Source organism: Aulostomus chinensis, chromosome 1 (assembly GCF_037954235.1).
Source record: "Aulostomus chinensis isolate RoL2024-O1b breed Wild chromosome 1, RoL_Achi_v1.0, whole genome shotgun sequence".
NCBI lineage: Eukaryota > Metazoa > Chordata > Actinopteri > Syngnathiformes > Aulostomidae > Aulostomus > Aulostomus chinensis.
In genome coordinates, this window is record NC_141320.1 from 46,806,690 (window position 1) to 46,821,428 (window position 14,739).

At 45.0% G+C, this 14,739-nt stretch overlaps 3 non-coding genes across 3 annotated transcripts; 2 read left to right on the forward strand and 1 right to left on the reverse strand.

Moving 5' to 3' along the window:
- Nucleotides 1-3,911: 3,911 nt before the first annotated feature.
- On the forward strand, nt 3,912-3,994 carry trnal-cag (transfer RNA leucine (anticodon CAG)). Its single transcript has one exon. It is a non-coding gene; the product is annotated as a tRNA-Leu (tRNA).
- Nucleotides 3,995-6,018: 2,024 nt separating this feature from the next.
- On the forward strand, nt 6,019-6,100 carry trnal-uaa (transfer RNA leucine (anticodon UAA)). The gene has a single exon. It is a non-coding gene; the product is annotated as a tRNA-Leu (tRNA).
- A 1,503-nt stretch (nt 6,101-7,603) lies between these two features.
- On the reverse strand, nt 7,604-7,676 carry trnar-acg (transfer RNA arginine (anticodon ACG)). The gene has a single exon. It is a non-coding gene; the product is annotated as a tRNA-Arg (tRNA).
- Nucleotides 7,677-14,739: the final 7,063 nt, after the last annotated feature.

The following is a 14,739-nucleotide window of genomic DNA, read 5'->3' on the forward strand; positions in this document are numbered from 1 at the left end:
GTTCGAAACACTTACTACATTACTGTAAGCCTCACTGAGTTTATTAGCAACTATCACTACATTACTGTTGCATTATTTTGTGTTCATTAGTAATTCTTACGACATCACTGTCACATCATTTTGAGATCATTAGCATTTCTTCCGACATCACTTTCGCATTATTTGGAGGTTCGTAGCAACTCTTACTACATTACTGTTGCATTGTTATGAGGTTAGTAGCAACTCTTAGTACATGACTGTCAGCATCACTTTGAGGTTGTTCTAAACTTTCACTTCATTACTGAAAGCATCACTGAGTTTATAGCAACTATCACTCCATCACTGTCGCATCATTTTGAGATCATTGGCAATGTTTCCAACATCACTGTCGCATTATTTTGAGGTTCGTAGCAACTCTTACTACATCACTGTCAGCATTACTTTGAGGTTATTCGAAACTTTCACTACATTACTGTTAGCATCACTGAGTTCATTAGCAACTATCACTACATTACTGTTAGCATCATTTTGAGTTCATTAGCAATTCTTCCGACATCACTGTAGCATTATTTTGTGGTTTGTAGCAACTCTTACTACATTACTGTTAGCATCACTGAGTTTATTAGCAACTATCACTACATTACTGTTCGCATAATTTTGAGTTCATTAGCAATTCTTATGACATCACTGTCGCATCATTTTGAGATCATTAGGAATTCTTACGACATCACTGTAGCATTATTTTGAGGTTCGTAGCAACTCTTACTACATGACTGTCAGCATCACTTTAAGGTTATTCGAAACTTTCACTACATTTCTTTTCGCATCATTTTGAGTTCATTAGCAATTCTTACGACATCACTGTCGCATCATTTTGAGATCATTAGTAATTTTTACAACATCATTGTAGCATTATTTTGAGGTTTATTAGCAACTCTTCCTCCATTACTGTTAGCATCATTTTGAGTTCATTAGCAATTCTTCCGACATCACTGTAGCATTATTTTGAGGTTTTGAGGTACCTTTGTTTGTAACCGATCTGCTGACCAGCGAGACGCCACCACGCACGGCTGTCGGCTCCGTAAAGGAGGGAGAGGAAGTGGAAAGGACGGAGAAGGGTCGGACCAGGTCTATTTCTAGGTGACCACTCACTATCGTCTGCCACACTGCCCCTCATGGTGGGGAGTGTAGCGCCATCCTGCCACAGTACATTTGTTTCATTCTTTTGCTCTTGCACTTTCATTAAAATGGACTTGACTTGAGAACGTTTTGTTTCAAAATATAGAAGAATTCCCAGATTTATAGGTAGCATGATTATGAAGTTGCCCTTGCACCCGGTGGGAAAATGTCCTCTGCATTTGACTCTAACTATGTAGGAGCAGTGGTAGCAGTGTCAGCCTGGGGGCTTGGTCAAGATCAATGACAGGAGTAGCAGACAAGTAATATCCATAGCATGCATGTTGTTTGAGAGGAGTAAGGGTACACTGTTGGTCTCTCACCTGATGCGCTGTCATCAGCACAAATGATCTGTTCCTAAACATCAAAATCTACCATCCCCCCTGATTGTTTTTTACAACTGGAGTACTGGTTAACACTTCAGAAAGCCTTCATTCAGAGCTGTGAAGAACCTTGAACCTGATATCCCAGACATCAAAGTGGGCCACTAACTGGCCAGATGAAGCTATGCTAGGCTGCTGTATCCTGAAGAGCTAAAGTAGCAGCTTCTGAGAGGGATGCTAACCTGGATGTGTTCATCTCCTACTTTAATATCAGCCCCCAACTTGGAGCTCTGACAGCCTCCAGCTTGTTGTTCCTGTTTCTGCTTCAGTCAACAGGGAACTCCAACCTGCAGTAGAATCTTCAACAACAATGGAATAGAAAAGTGAGGAAGAAAAACTAGAATAAACTTACAAAGCTGAGAAATGTTCATGAAGAAGAAAGGCACACGTTATGATTGAGGCCAGAAACTAAAACTCCACACCAAATGTACTTTGACTTGTAGGATAATGAACTTGAATGTGTTGAAACAGCAGATCAATGAATCCACTACCACACAACAAGATGATGACCCCCTACCACAAGATGGCGTCACAGATCCTGACGCTCTGAGCAGGAAACACCGAGCAAAACATTACAACAAAGCTCCTGTTGTTCCCTCCAGGAAAAACTGTGGCTCTGATGAGAAGAAGGATCCCAGCCTCCTCTGAGGATCCATGGCCACACCATTGGGTAGAAGGACGATGGGGTCGGCACCAGGAGGAACCCTGGTGTCTCCGATGCAGGGAAGATGGAGCAGTGAAGAGGCCACATTGTGGCGTCCTAAAGAGGACATTTGGTGGAGCCTGAGACAGCAAACATCACGCCCCCTTCATCAGAAGAACCACAGCACCAGAAGAAAGAATCCTGGCAGTGACGACAGGGAGGATCAGGGTGACCTCCTCACCTCCACCTTTGAACCTTCAAATGAACTTTAAAAAGCTTTAGAGTGGAGAAGGATTTTAAACATTTTATTGTTTTTTCCTTTCATTCTCATTTGTGCGATTGTCTGATTTATTAGAAATAAACACTGTCTGCTGGGTTTACATTGACTGTGATTCTCTTTTTGCATGCAAGTTGAAAGTTCTGCCAATAAAAACCACAAGTATTTGAAGACAAAAGGAAGAACCCCCAAAGTCAGGACCCTGAGATCAAAGTGAGCGCTCTGATCTCAGAGGTCTGGGATATTTCCCATCCCATGGCCCTTCAAATAAGAGCCCTGTGTCACTGTCTCAAAGTTTTCAACCGTATTTGTTTGTTAAATTAAAACCAGACGACCACTGTGGTCCTTTTTTACACGGTAAGTAAAGCACAGATGCCCTGGTGGACCTGTTGGCACCCTGGACTTTGAATCCAGTGACCTGAGTCCAAGTCTCAGTTCCAGCAGGTTTCCTGCAGCCTTCAGCAGAGCTGCCATGTTTCTCTGTAGAGAACTAAGTGATGCTCTCAGCAGGTTGAGGGCACCACCAACAAGTGAGGTATGAACCTCTGACTTCCTTCTTGTCAAACAGGAAACTCCTAATACCTCATTTGAGTAAAGTACCTCATATTCCTGACATCCAAGTAGTAGTGAAGTGGAGGAAGAAGGGAGGAGATCTCCAACAGGATCCTTCTTTCCTCTGTCCTCCTTGATCTCATGGATCACCACAGTCAAGGGGAGACCCAAGCTCCCGGATGGATCTGGCACTCAGGAACTGCTGAGTTTTCCAGTGGACTTTGTTCCATCCATGGTTCAGGAACAGGACTCCTCCTGGTTAACCTGGTATCTTTCCACCCAACTGTGGGTTCTTGGAGAATTTTTCATGTCATGTCAAGAAATCAGGCTGGTGGGTTTTTCAATGAGAGAAATTCTGGTGACTTAATTAAGTGGCATGTTTGTTGAAGCAGTAATTAACTGATAAATTAAGGAAGGCCTGGCCAGTCTTTGCTCCCAGGTCATACAATGGAGTTAGAAAGTCCTGAATAAATCTGGAGTTCCATGATTTCCTTGTGGTTCTTGTTCCTTTTGCCAATGTAGTCTGGAACAAGAGCAAGATGAACCTCCAAATATCAACAGGTTGATTGCAGGTGATGTCAAGTGGTATTTAGAGGAACGTCCTCCTTGTGTTTGGTTCCATGGTGGAAGGGTGAGCCCTCTGGACTCTGGATCCAGTGATCAGAGTTCAAGTCTCAGAAGGACCTTCCTGTCTGGAATGTGTCCCATGTAACAAACTGATCAAGAGATGTTACGTGGTTCAAATGTTCTGGTTCATTTCTTACTGCCATGAACTCAGACTGTGTGTTTAATGTTAACAATAAATGTAACAACTAAGGAGCCAGGAGCTCCTGTGGAAAAAAATTCTACTTTGTCAGTGAATGAATTCATTTGATATTGAAGTCTGCAACTTTCAGTGTCTGTCAGGATGGCCGAGCGGTCTAAGGCGCTGCGTTCAGGTCGCAGTCTCTCCTGGAGGCGTGGGTTCGAATCCCACTTCTGACAAAGGACATTTTCTCCACATTCCTATGCATCCACAATGGTAAATTCCAAACCCAGTTGAAGCTGCTCTCCACTGAGGGGAGTGAGTGGTTGAACTGGCAGCAGAGGAGGCAAAGGAGCTTCCCTGTGATGTCCCAACATCGCCTGGTTTCCTCCAACATGGAGCAGCCACCAAACTCTAACTTCAATGTTGGATCAAAGTCTGCTGAAGGAATGTGTTTTCTTTCAATTCACATTTTGTCCATTAACTTCATAATCAGAGTCGCCATCTCATCACATGACTAAAGTCTGGGTTCTGTATTGGTGGTAAAATATCCTTCCATGCCCCTCACTAGTTTGCACACAGAAAAGCATATTTTACTGGTTTCAGATCTCTTAGCTTGTTCTCTCTCTTAAACCAGCTGAGGCAGCTTTCATTGTGTGATTCATTTTAAAATATAAAGATGGAACAGAACCATTGGAATCAGATGTCAGGACATTTGAAGGAATGTCAATCTCCTTTTGAAATGTTGCAGTGTGCAGCTGAGGCTCTCTGGCAGTGGCACCAGGAGCCCCAATGGCAGAACCTGGACCCTCCTGGAGGAGAACCACAGGTGAGGGCCTTCTTGGCTCCAGATTGATGGAAATCAAGTGTCTGAGGCTGTTAGCAGCCATGAAGTTGATCTGGTTGGCACTGGTATTTGTTCTTGCTGCAGCTCAGGAGTGATTCAGGAGAAGAGTTTCAGAACAGCCCAGGTTGGGGACTGGAATTTTAAAATGTCCCCTGGAACCAAACAACCTTGGAGGGTAAAACCTCCAATCATAGCCACTCAGATGCAGCAGCAGAAGAAGCTGACATCCACCCTGACAGTCAGAGCATCAAGTCAAGAAAACATCACCATCTTGTAGTTCCAAACCTCCACCTGTCAGATTCAGCTACTTCTGATTGTGGGACTTTAAACTTGAACACAATGGAATTTGGACAAGGAGTTTTCCTTCCAGTCCAAACATCATCGTCCAGCCTCCAACCAGAGGTCCCTCAGTTATCATGGAGCCACAGGTGGAGTCTGGATTCTTTTCTGGAATGAGACGGCAATGAGAGTCCTGCCAAGTGACATCACTGACATGAATGGATGACTTCAGTCACGTGACTGGATGACTTCTGTCACGTGACTGGATGACAGTGTAGATGCCAATGTAGAGGTTGGGGAAATAGTCTCTGAGAATCCAGCTTGAAGCCACAGCCTCCTTGTTTTCCAAAAACCCAAACAGCGACCATCAGTCTCCCTCCAATCCTGTACTTTGGTAAACAACAAAAACAGAGTAAAAGTCTCTGGCAACATATTTGTTTCCTGTAGGGTTTCTTCATGTATGTGTGGTGTACCTGCTCTCCCAGAGGACTGCCATCTTTGTTCTGTGGCTGACATGTTTTAGTGTCAGCACAGGTCATAGCGCTGAGACTGAACTCTCATTCTCCTCCAAGTAGTATTTCCACCTCACACTCCTGCAGATATTCAAGTGAACAGGGAACACAAATTTATGCTCAACTTCTCCTGTGTATTCATCCACAGTCACTAAACAACAACCAAACCAAACAAAAGAGGGTTTGCTAGCATGGCGATCAGCTGTAGTTCACCATCTTATCCAGGTCACATGACTCAAGAGTAGCGTGGCCGTCTGGCAACCAAAGGGTGGCTGGTTTGATCCTCACTTTCTCCAGTGACCATGTCAAAGTGTCCTTGAGTAAGAGACTGAACCCCTAAATACTTCTGATGAGTAGGTTGGCTCCTTGCATGGCAGCCTTCAGCATCAGTGTGTGAGTGTGTGTGAATGAGAGGACATTGTTCAGCTCCTTGAGTGCTGCTGAGGTAGAAAGGCTCTGTACAAACTGAGTCCTTTTACCATTTCTTTCCTGCTTCTAGCGGCGCTGTTGTCACTTCCTGTGACCGTGGAGGGAAGGAGTCCCCCTTCAGAATCAGTTTGATATCATTATGTTACTTCCTCTTCAACATGCCTTTAGCAGACCAACTCAGAGAACAGCTCAGTGAGGTAGTGTGGCCGAGCGGTCTAAGGCGCTGGATTTAAGCTCCAGTCTCTGAGGAGGCGTGGGTTCAAATCCCACCACTGCCATCATGTCCCAGGTCACTGGAGAGGTGTGGCAGGTCTCTCACAGCCTCTCCTCTCTCTTCCACTCAGATCTTCAAACCTGTGACCAAAAGAAGAACCCTCCTCTGAGTCCACAGACCTGAGCATTGCTGCTCTGACTACCAGGTTACCTCCTGGTGATCATGGTGAGGTAGTCAGTTGTTCCTTTGTTTTTTGACAGAGGCTTCATTGTGAATTAAATAATTTTAATTCTTTACTTGAAGTTTCACGCTGTTTCGATTGAAAAAGGCGAGTTCCTGGAGAAGATCTTCCAGGGGTCCAGGTTAAAGCGGTGCCCCAGCTGGCACCAGGCGCTGACCCAGGTCCTCCATGAGAGATACTGTCAGTTCTGTTCTGCCCTGCTCACAACCACAGGCTGGTGTTGAGGCCTGCAGCAACCAGGGCCCCAGTCACCAAGAGTATAAAGGCTGGTCACTGTGGCAGTGGGAGGAGTCAAAATGAAGACAGACCAATGTGAGCAGGACGTTCCTGGAGAAGTCAGAAGAACTTGACCATGTTTCCTACAGTACCCAGGAGGCCTGGTAGTTGTTGAAGGAAGCTCCAAAAGCAAAGAGCAGACAGCAGGACATCAAAAGAAAAGATCCAGACACTAAAACTACAAGTAGAAACAAGAAGAAATACTAAAAGCTTTGGAAAGATACTACAAGGTTGGATATACATTATTATATACACTACTATTCTCATTGACTCCTAAAGAGGGACAGGAAACATTAGAATGTGGATCAGATCAGCTGATTTCAGTGTTGAGTCCATCCCTCCATCCACTTTCTATTCTTGTCCTTTAAGGGTCATGGGGGGGGGGGGGGGGGGCGATCCCAGGTGACATTGTTCAAGAGGCAGGGTTCACCCTGGACAGGTCAGAATTCCTGATGATGTCATCAGGGCTTTGACAGTAGCTAGAATTCTGTCTTTGATCTCAGGAGGACATGAAAGAAACACAATTGAGGAAAGTAGAGGAGAACATTCAGCTTCATTTGAAACACTTGAACTGTTGAACAGTAGAATTTGTTTGAAACACTGAGTGACAGGATTGAAGAGGGAAGATTTTTCTTACTTTAAATTGAATTCTAACTTTAAACTGTGGATGAACATTTTTAGTCGTTCATATTCTAACATACAGAGGAAGTCATGACATTCCCTTTTTAAAAAAAGAAAAAACATGTGAAGCTCCTCCCCCCAACTCCAGATGGACAGACAGACATGAGAGTGGCCAGGAAGCAAAGAAGTGTTGTGCTCCGGTGTTCATTTTTTCTCATTTTGAAATTCAACAGCTTCTATCATTGATTTGACAGGAAATGTTGATGACACACTGGGATTGCTGCTGTCACTGTCAAGTGCAGCTTAACATGAGAGGTAGCAGGATCATTCATGTGTTCATGTTTCCAGCAGACAAGGAGGAAACCTGGGAGGACTTCAGTGACTTTGATCAGTGGTTCTCACTTCATCTTCTCAGTGTAAAGTTCAAAGCGAGCTGGCCAGGAGTTGAACCTAGAATCTTCTGATCCGTAGTCAGACGCGTTATCCATTGCACCACCAGCCCTGTGAAGAAGCTGCTATGTTCATGTGTGCTTGCTGTTACAGAAAACCCCAACAACATGGTGGCATTTTCAGGGGACACAATGGTGCAGTGGTCAGCACTGTGGCCTCCCAGCAAGAAGGTTCAGCTCTCCTCCTATTTGGTTGCTAGGAACCTGAATCAGGCCTCAGTGGAGCGGTGCTGCTGAGGCTGAGTGAGGCTGAGTGAGGGACTGAGCAGGAGCCAGCAGGTCCAAGCAGGTTCAGGCAAACTCCCCTCGGTCCACCAACATCAAAGCAGAGGAACTGAGTTAATCTAACAAAATGATTCATATCATCTCCTCTTGGAATGTTCTGGAACTACAAGTACACTTAAAATGGCCGACTTATGACAACAGAAGGAACTTTGAAGTAGATTTGATTCATTTAAGTCAGTGACAGTCATTTTTTCAAGAATTTAGTTCAGGTAACTTGATTGTTTTACTAAGATGAGCTTTAATGTTATACCATTGAAACAAGACCTTCATGTATTTATGATGACATCACCAATAGGAGCCTTCAGTCTGTCAGGGGGTAGAGTTCAGTCACCACCAATGACATCAGAGTCAGAGTTTAGAGATCAAAGACAGACATTAAAGTCTCACATTAAAGTCTCTCTTATTAAAAAAATTAAAGTGTCATATCTTTGAAAATATACTGCAATACATGAAATATTATATTTACATGAATGGTAACCTCGTTCTTATATTCTTTAATATACTGCAATAGTAATGGACCCTCTATGACACTGTAGTGATGAATCTATCAAGGAGTACAAATGATTATAATCAGAGAATTTTGAAGTCAAGTTTGAGATCAGTTTGATCCTCTCTCTCCCTCCCCCCTCTCTCTCCCTCCCTCCCGCCCTCTCTCCCTGTCTCCCCCCTCTCTCCCTCTCTCTCTGTCTCCCCCCTCTCTCCGTCTACCCCCCCTCTCCCTCTCTCTCTCTCTGTCTCCCCCCCTCCCTCTATCTCCCCCCCCCCTCTCTCTCAGGAGCTTTTAAATGAATATTTTAATAAAACAGAACAGGAGACTGAAGAGTGATCACTCAAACCCACAGGCTGAATGGGACATCTCTTAAAAACATTGAACCACTGAGTAAAACCATAGAAGCGCTCCTGTCTAGTCGGTGCTAACAAGTTAGCTGTTGAGTGAGTCCAGCTGTGCTGTCCAGGAATCCTGGTCAAAAGCCTACACACATCAAACAGCTGGTGTGTTGGTGGATCTGTGGATCCTGCTGGAAGAAGCAGGGTGGAGCTCTGAATGGTTCCTGTCTCAAAGAGCTTCTCTGTGCAGCTCCCATCAGCTCCTAAAAACAGGAAACCAGCAGATTCACTGTTGAACAGTGGCATTAAAATGTCTCAAAAGCTGTCCTGTCCACCATTTGTTGGTGCAAAGACATTTAAAAACACAAGTTGAACATTTTCCAAAGTTGCTCTCACCTTCTTTCAAACACCTGGAATGATTTCCTCCAAACCAAAAGAAACTGGTAAAAAAACAACAACAAAAACCTCCTGGAGAATCAAACTCCACCCTCTGCTCCAACTGGACTTGGGACTTCAAATGACCCCCATTAAAAGCCTGCCTGCATCCCCATTCACTGACTGTTGTGCTGTGGGTCTCCTGGACAAACATGGCAGGATCCTCTTGATCTCCAGGAGTTTAAAAGAGCAGCTCTTTTAAAATGGGTTCTGGCTCCGTTCAGGTTTAGAGAGCTGAGACTAAAATCACACATGAATGAAAGAGGGAACCCAAGAAAACAAGTCAGCGTGAAAGAGGAGCAGATTTTAAAACTCCTCATCATTTCCACCTCCAGGAGTGAAGCCTCCCGTGACCCAAGAGGCTCCAGCTGGCAGAGCTCTCACTGGTTTCTCCACCACCTCGCTAACCTGAGCTGGAGCATCTGAGAACCAAACAGTGACCCCCTTCATTCCAGAGCCGACTCCACAAACTCTGAGCCCCACTTTACCCACAGCCAGCAGGCCTCCTCCACACTGCATGACACACGACGACTAAATTTAACACTTCTCATCAAGAGATCTGTCACAGGTGTCTACTGTGGAGGGTCAATCTGTCCGTCCACATTCAGATCATTAACACAGCGACTCCTAAGCACCAGTAGAGCCTGTTCATCGTCCCTGGGTGGGCTCAAACCACCAGCCTCTCGGTTAACAGTCGAGCGCGCTGACCGATTGCACCACAGAGACTCTGAGTCTCCTGCTTTTCATGAAGAGTTTTCAGGCTAAATTCAGTGTGTGAGGTCCACACTGCACATTTGAGGGACCATGAAGGACAGAGGAGAGTCTGACTGTCATGGTGAAAGCCTTCAGCACTAGAACTGAAACAGCCCCACCATCTTAACCCCCCCAGACCAAACAGGCTTCATCAGAAACAGACCCCCCTCCTAGAACATCCAGAGATCATCAGTCTGATTCATAGAACATGACAAACAATCAAGAACATGTTATTGTTTGATCAGAAGCTGAAACAATGTTTCTATGTTTGTCTGTTCTGGTCTGAATGAAAGAGGAGGTTTTCTTGGTCATGTGACGTGGATGAGAGTTCAACTAGAACTTCCTGCTTCAACAGGATTTTAGTTTGTTGGGATTTTGTCAAAGCCACCAACCAAACCTCTGAGTGGTGCAGATGTCTGCTGCCTCCTCAGAGCAGACTGGAGCTCAGCCTCACTCACCTGTGGAGGCCCCAGCAGAGCCACGGTGTGATGGAGTTTCAGTTCAGGCTCCAAGGTCCTGGATTGAATTGGTGTCCTGTGTTTTTAGGCCTCCTGGCACCGATGAATGAATGAACCATTGTTCCAGAGGGAGCTGGTGTCAGGTCAGTCCCTGTTTCTACAAGACCTCCTGCTGCAGAGCCAAACTGGGAAACATTTGAAACTCAAATTCCTGTTCTTGTCACAATCCTGGTCTCCTAAATCAAGGCCTGTTCAGTCAATGGTAGAGCAGAGAGGTGCAGAGGAAGAGAGCTGGGACCAGAACCCAGAGGTTGATGGATCAAAACCATCCTCTGCTCAAAGAAAGGAACAAAATAAACCCTTACCTTTAGGAATGTGTGTCTGTTAAAAAGGATTGCAAAAGGAAATTTGTCTTCCTCCAGAATCACAAACCATTGTGAGTTAACAACAGTCTCCTTTCTGACTGAAGCAAAAGTAGACTTCAAAAGGTTTTTCTGATTCAACATAGCAGCTAAATTTCCATTTCTCCACTGATTATCTGTTAAGGTTCATAGGGGGGGTGGAGCCTATCACAGCTGACATTGGTCGAGGGGCGGGGTTCATCCTGGACAGGTCACCAGTCCATCACAGGGCCAACACATAGAGACAGACAACCATTCACTCTCACAGTCACACCTACAGTCAATTTAGAGTATCAATCAGCCTCGTCCCCTCTTGATGTCTTTGGTTCTGGTCCCAGCTCTCTTCCTCTGCTCCTCTCTGCTCTACCATTTATTAAACAGGTCTTGATTTAGGAGAGCAGGATTGAGACAAGAACAGGAATGTGAGAGTTGAAGGTTCACAATTTGGCTCTGAAGCCTCAGCAGGTAAAGATTCATCTCTTATTTCAGAAGTGATTTGAAGAATTCATTGTTGCTGAACTGTTGATGCTTCAATTTCTGGACGTTCACTGGTGGAATGTTTGAGGGTCAGAGGTGAAAAGAGGACAAGTGCACCTGTTGTGTGTGATGGGGCACCAGCATGGAGGAAGTTGTCAAACATTTCCAGCTAAACAGCGGGAAACTTCATGTAAAGAATTAAAATGATTTAATTCAGTGTTTAACTGCCAGGCCTCTAGAATAAAACACCAGGAACAACTGACCACCTCACCATGACTTCACCCTGATAACCAGGAGGTAACCTGGTAGTCAGAGCAGCGGTGCTCAGGTCTGTGGACTCAGAGGAGGGTTCTTCTTCTGGTCCTGGGTTTGAAGACATCAGCAGCCTTGTTGGAGTCAACTGGGATGTTCCTCTCAACAGACAGCAGCATTAAATCAGAGAGCCTGTCTGCTCCATGGCTCCTCCTGAGCTGGTCCTGGATCAGCTTCAGTTTGGAGAGTCACTGTTACACTGGAGCAGAGGTCACTGGCAGTGCTGCATATACTGGGAGGAGCCTGTGGCTCTGGGTACACTGTGCCCATGTTGTTGGCTTGAAGGCAGCTCAGCGTTACTGCACATTGTTGTTTTGGAGAGTTCAAGATGAGGAGAACACTTCAACTTCAGGACATTTTCTTCCCAGAGTGATAAAAGCAGCCAACACCTCCAGCACAGAGAGGCTGGGAGAGACCTGCCACACCTCTCCAGAGCCCTGGGACATGATGGTAGTGGTGGGATTTGAACCCACACCTCCTCAGAGACTGGAGCCTTAAGCTAGCACCTTAGACCACTCGGCCACACCGCCTCACTGAGCTAGTTAGTGAGTTGGTCTGCTAAAGGAATGTTGAAGAGGAAGTAACAATGACATCAAACTGATTCTGAAGGGGGACCCCTTCCCTCCTGCAGTCACAGGAAGGGATGACAGCACCGCTAGAGGAAGCCGGGAAAGAAATGGTAAATGGACTCAATTTAAACAGAGCCATTCTACCTCAGCACACCAAGCTAGCAAACCCCCTTTTGTTACCAGATGGCCATGCTATCCCTGAGCCATGTGACCTGGATAAGATGGGTGAACTACAGCTGATCGCCATGCTAGCAAACCCCCTTTTGTCTGGTTTGGTTGTTGTTTGGTGACTGTGGATGAACACACAGGAGAAGTTGAGCATGAATCTGTGTTCCTGTTCACTTGAATATCTGCAGGAGTAGCAGGTGGAAATACTACTGTTTATTTTTGTTCTGATTTCAGAACTGTTGACACGATGGTGTCAGATTAAAGCATCTTCACCTTCCAGATGCTGGTCTCCTTCTGGGGTCCTGACTGACCTCCATCTTGTGTTCTGGATCCACCTGAACCCAGCAGCTCCAGATCCCTTCACTCCCTTACAGGGATAGAAAATGGCTGCTGGATGGAAGTCCCCCAACTGTGGCTGTTCTGAAACTCTTCTCCTCAGTCACTCCTGAGTTGACACTGAGATGGAAACTCTGAGTATCAGGTTCAGAACAGCTGATCTGAGTTGGTCCAATCAGCTGTGAGTGTGTTCACCTTGAGTGTCACAAGTGCACAACCACCACAAAATGACATCATCAATGGAGCCCCGATACCACGAGTCACCATGACAACCAAGAACAAAATAACAAGTTACTTTGAAAAAAGACCTTCATTCCTTCATGGATCCATCGCCAATATGAGCCTTCCCAGTCTGTCAGGGGGTAGAATTCAGTCACCACCAATGACATCAGAGTCAGAGTTAAGAGATCAAAGACAGACATTAAAGCCTCTCTGATAAAACAAAAATATAGTGTAGTACACTGGAAAAGAATATTGCAGTATATTAAATATGATGTTTCCATGGAGGGGCAGTTTGACATTTTTATTTTGGATGCATTTATATTTTAGAATCAGAAAGGCAGTTACAGTGACATCATCAAGACACAACCTGGTGTTACAAAGGTGAGGGGAACAATTTTAACAGTCAATCCCAAATTTAGGCCTGAAGTTAGAAAATAATATTAGCTAGCTGGCTACGTTAGCTAGTTAACGTTAGCAAGCTGGTGGTATTTAGCACCACCAACTAGTTAAACAAGGTCAACAGCTGTTATGATGATGGTCACATGATTTAACCTTCCTCCTGTGGGACCTGTTTTAGGATTTAAATGCATCAAAGAACCACATCAATTTGTTTATTGTGTCAAGGATTTTTGACTTTGTCAGGAACCTCTAGTTCAACAAAATAAAAGAAAAAAATGTTTTTCACTGAATTATAAAATCATAAGGATTGGTTTAGACCCAGTTATCAAAATAAGATGACAAAGCAACAGTCAGAGCCAAACCTGAAGTCAGAAGTGCACTGTCAGCAACACTGCCAGCAGCTCCTCTCCCAGTCATGGGAGCTTCAGGGACTCTCATCAGCCTCGTTCTCCCATCGACCTGCACAACAACACAACAAACAAAGACCATCCTTGATGTGTCTGCATAGAATGCATTTGTGTTGTGGACCCACATCCACCAAGAGTGCAACAGCATCCTCCTCAGCAGCCCTGCCTCAACACCAACCAGAACAGCCACAGCCACAACCCCACTCAGGATCTGGTTCCAGAAGAAAGAGGTGTCAGGTCTGCCCAAGCAGTCAGGACAGCAGGACAAATGGATTGTGCTTCAACTGCAGGAAACATCTCTGCAGAGAACACACAGAAGTGTCACACATGAATCTAAACACACACAATCAATCAATCAATCAATCAATCAATCAATATTTCCATGGATAAGGAAGCCTGACAAGGTCACCAAGAGATGGAAACAACTTGGAGGATAGAAAACTGTTTTAGTTTATTTGACAGCTGATTGAAGACGTGGGTCAAAACTGACCGTTACCATAGAGATGGGAACAGGAAGCTGACACAAGAGGAAGGTTCCAGCTCTGAAAAAGGAGTTTGATCAAAATCTTGAACTGCCAGTAGAAATATCCTTTTGTATGTTGACCTTTGTTGACAGACGTCACTTTAGCTTGGCAGTGACAAGAATGGCTGTTAGCTTGACAAAGAACTGCACAAACCAGGTTCAAGCTGGACTTTGGACCCTGGTATCTGCAGCGACTCCATCAACTCCTAATCTAGCAGCTCTGCTGGGTCCAACTATTTTACAGAACATTTGACAGACCTGTGGAGCAGTGAGGACAGACATGAGTTGATCACATGATCCACTGAAGCACCATTTTACCTGCCACTGAGGTCACCAACATGAGCTGGAGTTGGGAATCTTGAACTGAACCTGGTATCACAGCGACACCTACTGCTGCAAAATGGAACAGCAACATTGAACCAAGTACGGGATTGGAGGGAGACTGATGGTCGCTGTTTGGGTTTTTGAAGAACAAAGAGGGCATGGCTTCAAGCTGGATTCTCAGAGACTATTTCCCCAACCTCTACATTGGAATCTACACTG